This window comes from Dermacentor silvarum, chromosome 2, assembly GCF_013339745.2.
Source record: "Dermacentor silvarum isolate Dsil-2018 chromosome 2, BIME_Dsil_1.4, whole genome shotgun sequence".
NCBI classification, from domain to species: domain Eukaryota; kingdom Metazoa; phylum Arthropoda; class Arachnida; order Ixodida; family Ixodidae; genus Dermacentor; species Dermacentor silvarum.
Genome location: NC_051155.1, coordinates 223650041 through 223657541, shown reverse-complemented (window position 1 = coordinate 223657541; position 7501 = coordinate 223650041). Strand labels below are relative to the sequence as shown.

Below are 7501 nucleotides of genomic sequence, written 5' to 3'. Positions count from 1 at the left end.
TTAACATGCTCTAACATCCACCCTGTTAAACCAAGGAACTATGTTTCTATCCAAAGACGCGCTACATTTGTCATTGATAGCCAGAACGCGCTACAATTTTCTCGCAGTCCGCTGGTGATGGTATCGATAAGTCTCAGCAGACTTGGTCACAACAGCAGCACAAACCAGACTTGCACTTGAACGGAGGGGCATACACGCACAAACGTTGGTGCTGTGCACAAACACGCATATATTCCTATTCTGCTTTGCGTTATATAACATCTTACTCCTATTAAGAACGGTGTCAACTCAGCAACACGATCAAAGACCTATGTGACAGGTAACGCGGCGTGAGATAAACAAAATAAACGTGCTTGTTCAATAACTTCACTGTGAACTTCGCTGCCTGTCATTCGACAGCAAGTTACTGCTGATGATTGCTGGCTAAACTTTCTTCTTAGTTGCCGAGAGTGGACGGAATAAAGAGCCGCCTCAGATTTTCTTGTTTGTACCACTAACATGTTTGTACCACATAATGCGTTCGAGAAACATCGGCCACCAGACAGTAAAAGAAACTGAATGTTCTTCCTAACTCAAGGAAGAATGCTGCACCGCACTGCGACGGCACCATCTACTTGGAAGCAGAAGCTATGGAGAGAGACAGAGAACAGTTTGTCAGCACGTCAAATTTATAGATGTCCGTGAGACATTCGTCGTGTTCAAAGTAGTCGGAAACAGCAAAACTAGACAAGAACAGAAGTAAACATGCACCACAGGAAAAGCGATGACACATTTATCGCGATCGCTTCCATTGACATTTGTGAGCCCATGTCTTGTTTATAAGATAAAGAAATAGCGTTTTTAGAAGAGCACATCTGATTTTGTATTTTACTTATGTATACGCGTGCTTGACCAGGGCAGAGTCTACAAAAGGACTGCCCTCCGTTGAATAATATACAGCTGACAGCCGGTACTTGTCTTGTGGTGCGTGTTTTAATATTTGTTCTTGTTTATAGTTGCGCTGTCTTAGCTTACCTGGAAGACAAGCCGACTAGACCTCACCGAGATGAGATTGGTCGAGTGTTTAAAATTCTTCGTACGTCACGTTCAATTCAATTGCCGCTAAATATAGTATGCGAACGCGGGATCACGGCGGCTGCGGTCGTCACACTCGCCAGGGGAAAGGGCTCAAGAGTTTTCTCCGCTATAGGATCGAAGATCCTCAATCGCACAAAGAACCAAGTAATGGCCTGCGACGAACACCACGGTCGCAAGCAGAGTTAACCGAAAGTGACGACGAAAGACGGCGAAAAATCGCAAATACGACGCTGACAGGGTTGTAAAGACATCCATGCAGCAGCGCTGATGTGCGATCGCTTTTTTTTTTTTTTTTTTCACTGTAGGGTTTCGTCGTCCGCAACGTCGAACGAACTTGCCCGTGGAGTATCCGGCCTAACCAGATGGACAGTCTTTCAATCATGGAGGTCGCGAGCACTATAAACCACCCCTGCGAGTGCGCGTGCGGAGGGGCGGGGGGGGGGGGGGGGGGGTCAACCGGGCAACGCGCCGAATACTTGTTTTAAACCACAGATAATCGTCTGCGAGCGTTAACCACGGGGGCGAACACCTCTCCCGGCTCAGGTCTTGCGCGCTTGCACGAGCGGCTGTTGCTCCCACGTGTGGTGCGGCCTTGGGACGGCCGGCGACATGACGCGTGGCCTTGACAGATAGTCCTGGTGTTCGGGGACCGGATCGGCCATCGATGCCTCCTTTATCCCCGCTCGCATCTCTCGCCCACCGGGCACCGCCGCCCGGACAGCTCTTGCTTGTGCCGGGGGCTTCACGCCGAAGCCGCGCCGGTTGTCGCACCCTGACGAGGACCGGTCGCAGGGGCGTCGAGCGCTGCATACGCCGATCACCCTCGGCCAAGAGCGGCAGCGCGCGCAGCCAGCCCCCCGTGGGACACGGTAAGCCACGCGAAGTGTGTTTGTGTATGTGTTTTGCCATGGCGGCAGCGCGATGCTTGCAACGCCCGTGCGGCGGCGGCGGCGGCGACAGGGATGAGGTTTTCGACCGGACGCGCGGGGACGCGTAGGTTTTCGACGGCGACGCGCACTGGTTGTTGAACGACCTCCAGCTGGGAACTGTTGACTTTTCGGGCGTTCTCGTGCCCGCCGGCAAACAAACGATCTGTCGGTTCGGAAGGATTATAGTTACATCCAGACTATGAACGTTCATAAGTACCGTATAGTTTCTCAATAAGTGGCGTCAGTGCGGTGTTTCGTTCGGGAATAAGTCATAAAAATTAACGCGCTCTGATCGATTCACTGATTTCAGAGTGAACGTCGTGCGACGTCTGCTACATCTAACAAATTCACGGTGCATGACGCATGCAGCTTTCCGCTACATTCTGTGGAGTATGGTGTAATCTATAGAACATTATATAGTTTTTATGATCGACATGTATCCGGTAAAAGCGGTGTCTACGTAACCATCTGAGTGCCTTCGCATTCAGCAATTATCCACTGTCTTGTACTGTAAGAGATGACAACGCGAGCTTCGTCTGAGCATCGTCCTTAGTGAGAAATAGGGCAGAGTAAGAACAAGAACGTCCGGTCCCTACGTACTGTATGAAAAGCACGCGACCTGGTGGACTTCTACAACTTCTCGTCTCAGTGTGTTATGAACGAGACTTGCCTTATAGCGGCCTGCGAGGCTTGGTGTAGTTTAGTTTATAAGTTCACCCATCCCTTACTAATCGATACGTCACCGCTGGAAAAAGCAAGCCAGCTAGCCGAAGTCTTCGGGGTTCATAACAAAAGGGCCAGTTCTGAAGCATGTAACGCAAACGGGACAGCAACACGGGATACGTGCTTGAACTACTTTGTAATCGACAAGCGACAGTCGGAACGACCACTTTCACTGGTCGACGTGACGAGCTGGAGGCCATCTTCGTTGCTGCCATTGAACAGGAAGCTTGGAATAAGGATCAGTATGCGAGCCGGATGCCGCAATCGGTGCGATTGGCGCGATCAGTGCGAATGCATCGTGCATCAGACACACGTCAAGCTCGTTAAGAAAGATATACAGACGTAGAAAGAACAGTGGCCGTAGAGTCTCTGTCGCAAGGTATATAGTGCACTTAGAATGCGTGAGACGCCAGCACCATGGAGGACACTAATTTGTATGCCTAGAGCCAATGTGCCATAAGTTGAAGGCGCGTGGGCTTACTTGCGTCTTATAGATCACATTTGGAAGGAAAACACGGACTTCACCGAAGGTGAAGGCGTGTGAGCGCGAAGCTCGCCGCCGGCTTTGGAAACAGCGTAGCCGCGATTCATGTCAACGTGATAGCTCCGTTCACACAAGGACTTCTGGATAGTAGTGATGAACACTTGCTTACTTCAATAACTCGATTGTTACAAATCCTTGTATATGTGACAATTCGTTCGCTGGATCCGTCATGGGTATGGTGCTGCTGATGTTACATTGCCTATTAATGCAACTATAGCAGGAGTATGGTGCGTCTCACAAAACGTCCGTTGTCATTGTGGTTTATACCAGGCTAGTGAAATGAACGCACTTGGGACACTAATATGGGATACTCATAAAGTAAATGTTGGGGAGTAACATATACAGTGTCTGTTTTCAGGTTAGGGAGGGCCATCGGCACCTTGTGTTGCGTTGCGGTCTCCCTCTCTTGTACTGAGCAAGTACAGCGACGCTCAACTTCGTTCATTTGTCTAGAACTGGTGTATTCAGCATTACATGCCCGACGGCAAGGCTGTAGTGGCATGGAATTAATGTGCAACTGCGCATCTTCGTTTATAGAACTTGTAAAATACGATTTCGTTTAATGATGATTTATCACGATGTTTACGCCGTTTTATAAAACCCAGCTCTTATGTAGTGCCCCTACGGGGGACATTTAAGGTAATAAACTGAACTGACCATTCGTCTTCGTACGTCGTGAGAATATTTTGAATGAGCGGAACCAGTAGACAAAGGCACATTATTAAACAAACGCAAGAAAATATTGATGTCCGCCGGAGCTATCGCTCGTGGCCGTGACTCAGTAGCATCGAAGCAAACCTGAGCCGTGCCGACGAATGTCTGCAGTTAAGTCAGTCTATGTTTAAGTCAACTACTTATGATGACGAAAGACTGACTCCGGGTTAAGCTGTTACTTCCTGGTGGCACGCCCTCTTCGGGCGCCGCTATAGTCGTTCCTGTCAGAACTCGCGTATACAGACGCGGGGCAGCAGTTCTACCGTGGCGGCGGCGCGGTGACGCGCATGGCTGGCCACGCGAAATTTTCTCTCGGAATGGCCGCACCCTTACGCTAGGAACACCTCGCAGAGCCCCCCGTTTCACCTCTCTCGCGACGTGAGCGAACAAGAGAGATAGAGAAATATATGGCGTTAATACTCAAAGGAAAGTGCCACCCAAGACAGAGGGGGCCTTTAGCTGGGCTTTAGCTGGCCCGATGACAACGGCACAACGACGACGATAAAGTGGGCGAAGATGACGATGACAAAGTTCGACGTCACAGCGACCACATGACGAAGATGGCACAATTAATGATGACAGTAGAGGATGACATTACGATGGCGAGAGGACGGCACGCCGATGGCGGCTGCGAGGCTGATGAACTTGTTGGACGTCATAGCGACGATAATGGTAGCGAAGATGGCGACGCTTGACGTCACGAAGACGATGACGCCACGATGAATGATGACGGCGTGACGACTATACTCTGAAGTCGGCACGATGGCTCACACGCCGAGGACTTGGCATCAAATCCTGGGTAGGCACAAATATAATTTCATTGTGATTATATGGACACTTCACGCGAATTTTCGCCGTCGTCGTCGCCGTGAGGCTCCGCATATATTTAGGTATATGTATGCTACATGCTTATATCCATGCTGTATCAGATTGCTACACTATTCAGTCACTAAAGTTGCTCACACCAGGCCTTACGTTCCTGACTAAATTATTCCTCGATATTTTTAGAATGACAGCCCACAAACAAATGTCACCAAAGATAACGTTCACAGCGCATGCCTTTTATCTTAAGTCTTCTCGGACTATTAAATATTAAAAGTGACAAGCAATATCAGCGCTCAAACCTGAAAGTGATGTAATTTTACTGGCGCGGCTCTTTACGGGCAGCGTAGTGGAGCCTGTGCGATGTCATTACAGACCCAACGTGGCGTGCTAAAGCTATAAAAGGTGCCAGAAATTTTGGCGCACCTGCATATGTCGCGTCCGCAATAGTCAAACCCGCGTATAGTTAGAACACCGTCCGAGAAGTTCAAGCGCAACGCTTAACTTTGCTCTCGTAGAAAGTGCTTCGCTCTTTGGGCGAAAGTGCAAATTTGTTTTTCTAGCTACGATGGGTCTTCCAAGAAGACAGCGTAATTATAAACGTGTCGATTACACCTGCCACAAGTTCCTAGAAATGTGAGGTCTCGAAAAAAAAAAGTCTGATAATTTTGGGGGAAAAACTTTTTTTTTCTCAGGGCATAAAAAGCAACAAAACAAAACAATGGGTTAAAATTGATCTAATAAAAATGGAGTTCATTGATGTCTATCATGCGAACATTTGCTTGGTCTAACTTTGTCAGTACAAACATTCAGGCGACATATTATTTCATTCACTTTGTGTAAATGATTTGATCGCGGTGGTGTGCTGCATCTCTAAATTTTGTTGCTACACATGCGTCATATATCTCGGAACACAGAATCCGACCTGTTACGGTAGAAAAATGATAGGGGGACAACCCCCGTAACACTCCCATTCACAATGATCCATCCCAAACAACGCCATGAAATCCTGAGGAAATCTTCAGGACGTAAACATAACTACGCTAGGACGTCTTCAGGACATCCCTGCATGAGCCCTCAAAATATACTAATCAAGTTCATTTGTCCGGCCTGAGCGCATCCTCAGGACAGTATTTGAGAATATTTTCAGTAGAAAACCTCCACGAGAAAATCTCAGATGTCTTGCATAGTCTGCCCATGGACGTCTTGGTCGGTATGCAGAACAGAATTCACTGTGGTGTCAACTTAGTACTATTGTGCACGTGAACCGAAAGATGAGCAATCTTGTGTCGCATGTTTGAGAAGCTACTCTGCGTTTGCATTTCTTGGCACCAAAGCAAGTGCGCCATCCTATAGTAGTTGCATCTGAGTTTTTATCATGGTGGTACAAAAAGTGCACCTCCTGCCCCTCGGCGTATATTTAGAAATAGTTCTGCCAGTAGCTGTTCTCTGCAAAGGAACTGCTTGACTTGGCTTGATTCTCATTCTGACAAGGAAGGTGTGAGACCGATGGTAATCCATAATGTGCACAGCGCGACAGCAGACAAAGGATGGGAAGGCACGACGGAGACAAGCGCTGACTGAGACTTTGGGCCGAAAGCAAGGGTCTGTCAGACGATGTCGGATAAGATGATGTCATCTTCAGTGTGGATCTGTCCTGGATGCGCTCTGTCTCCCGGCGGGCGGGTTCCTCCTTCGGCCTCGATTCAATCTCGCGAGATTTCGAAGATGATTTTTTTTACATCTAAATTTTTAAAAATATATATGTTGATTGCGACATAAATTCAATTCACTAGATTTCATATCACGCGGGTAATTTTATTCTTACAGGTACAATGAAACGTGTGTTAGATTAAGCAGTGTTGGCACATTAATAATGTTTCATGAATGGCGAACAATATTTTTGCCGTGAGGCGAACACTCTGCAGTGAGACAGAAATGACGCAAGAACAAAATATGGGTGGTGGCACTCCCCTAAAGTTCCCCACTGTCTCTCGTCAAAGACGTCGTGGATTTCGATAGCATTTGCACGGTTGAAGGTTCCATGGTTAAATGTGTTTCATTAACGAATGACTACATTGCGTTCTGAAGAGACGAAATGCTCAACCCAACAGGAACTTTTGAGAATTAATCTGAAGCCAAAATGGCCGAAATACGAGAATAGCATTGTTGAAATTCGTGAGGTCACACGTACAAGCACTGAGGTTTCGATTTCGCCACGATCGTTCCACGAATTGGGCACGATCGTTCCTCCGTGTAAACGTTTACTCAAGGGTGGGCTGCGTGGCGCTTGTTTCACAGTCACTCGGAGGGACCTTTCGGTGTCAAGTCGCAGGCCCTTCTGCAATAATGAGAGGATGAAGGTCATTCCATGCTCCAAATCTTTGCCATATTTCAGGAGACATCGCTGTCACCCCTGCGGTAATAGAGTGATCAGGATGCACTAGATTTCGAACACAACCGTTTGAGGAGGCGCACAGACGACGTACGTACCTCAGTGACACGGAATGACGCCCGCATCGGCTAATAGCACAGATGGCAATTTGCATCACTTGCGTGGAAAGCTGTCCTACGTGTTTCTTACACGGCAGCAGTTCAGCCGTCAGTGGTGCGCTGTAGCCACTGCGATAGCCAGATAACACGCCCCAAAAGTTTTAGCTAAATTCGTGAGTGAGATTGACTGTATCGCACG

The 7501-nt window shown here is 48.0% G+C and overlaps 1 protein-coding gene across 2 annotated transcripts in view; it reads left to right on the top strand.

Annotated features, from left to right (window-relative positions):
• LOC119440727 (uncharacterized) overlaps window positions 1-7501 on the top strand; it is a 67914-nt gene that overhangs the window by 38079 nt on the left and 22334 nt on the right. The gene's annotated exons all lie outside the window — the stretch shown is intronic.